Source organism: Saccostrea cucullata, unplaced genomic scaffold (genome assembly GCF_032062105.1).
Source record: "Saccostrea cucullata isolate Sc308-1 unplaced genomic scaffold, CSIRO_AGI_Scuc_v1 ctg13872, whole genome shotgun sequence".
Lineage (NCBI taxonomy): Eukaryota > Metazoa > Mollusca > Bivalvia > Ostreida > Ostreidae > Saccostrea > Saccostrea cuccullata.
Genome location: NW_026928998.1, coordinates 16,064 through 17,940, shown reverse-complemented (window position 1 = coordinate 17,940; position 1,877 = coordinate 16,064).

Genomic DNA, 1,877 nt, shown 5'->3' with positions numbered 1-1,877 from the left:
GTTACCTACTCATATTCTGAGGCAATTGTGTTTTTATAGTGGTGATTGTGACATATAACACAATGTGATTACATAGAGAATCTTTTTTGGAATAAACTGAAACAAAACGATGAATTTTTAGATGAATTTTAGATGAATTTTAAGCTTTTTATTAAACAGAAATATATCTTGAAATGTACGTTACATTTACATAGTTTTCTAAATCGGCATGGATATATGTTAAAAAAGACAGTAATTACAAAATAGAATTTTACTACATGTACATGTTAGGTTCCAGTATCTATAAAAAATGACAAGATTCCAAACTGATCGCTCTTAACAAAACAGAGAGAAGAATTTAAAGCATATATTTAAAAAATGTTTTTACACATCTGGATCAAAAAGTAACCTTTGTTTTTTGAAAGGAAAAATCAAACGCACGTTCCTATGCCGAGAAAATATGTTGCTGACAGAGTTGGTAGGATGTGCTGGTGTTAAGATGAGATATTCCAATTGTGATTTTAATGACTACATTTTTTTTGACATATTTTTTTGGACATTGAAGAAAGAGTAACGTACATTTCAAGCTACATTTCTGAATAAAATTACCCTCTACTTTATCGTCTTGTCATTATTTCATGTATTATAATTTGATGAAAAAAATCTGGAAACAAAATCTTCAGATACTTTCTTTCAAAGGTAATTGATAGAAAAATTGTTATCTTGAACTTCATTTTTTAAAAAATCAGAGAGGCATTTGTGCCCTTATATTGAGAATGGGTGTTAAGTTTGATAGACAAAATTCAAATATGCTTATATTTGCTCCAGAATTTGCAGCCATGCAATGACATCTGATGGTGTTTCTTTTAAAACGAAGGGTTTTTTTTTTTTTTGTTTAAAAAAAAAACATTATCATATTCCACTTTCTATGTTTGTATTTTCCCATATCCGTCTTCAAATTAAAAAAAAAACAAAAGAAGAAACACACCTTCACCACAAATTAAACACACCATTAAATCTTTATCTTTCATGCGTTAAACGTAAATGGTGTGAAGAAAGAGTTGTGGAAGCTATCTTCTTCCCCATACTATCTGAAACAACTATCTGATTTAAAGCATCAATGACGCTAAATTTGATGCTTTACTTTACATCTGATTTATGATAAATTTGATAAAGGAAGTAGAAAACGTGTAATTTAAATGAAATTTATCGCATATTCTGACCCATATTTCGAAATTTACATCAATGACTTCTATTTTTTTTTTCATTATTTTTAACTTCTCGATATTTTTGACCGATAAGCACTTTTGTCGTAAAAAACGAAAGACGAATAGGGCCACATAAAAAAATATTTTTATCTCGTAATTACGAGAAAAGATCTCGTTATAACGAAAAAGATCTCGTTATAACGAGAAAAGATCTCGTTATAACGAGAAAAGATCTCGTTATAACGAGAAAAGATCTCGTTATTACGAGTTAATTATCTTGTAATTAGGAGAAAAGATCTCGTTATTACGAGTTAAAGATCTTGTTATTACGAGAAAAGATCTCGTAATTACGAGAAAAGATCTCGTTATTACGAATTTATTTTCTCTTTATAATGAGAAAAGATCTCGTAATTACGAGTTAATTATCTCGTTATAACGAAAATAGATCTCGTAATTACGAGATAATTATCTCGTTATAACAAGAAAAGATATCGTAATTACGAGATAATTATAAATTTATATATTACGAGATAATTAACTCGTAATAACGAGATCTTTTCTCGTAATTACGAGATCTTTTCTCGTTATAACGAGATATTTAACTCGTAATTACGAGATAATCAACTCGTGATAACGAGAGCTTTTCTCGTTATTACGATATCTTTTCTCGTAATTACGAAATAATTAACT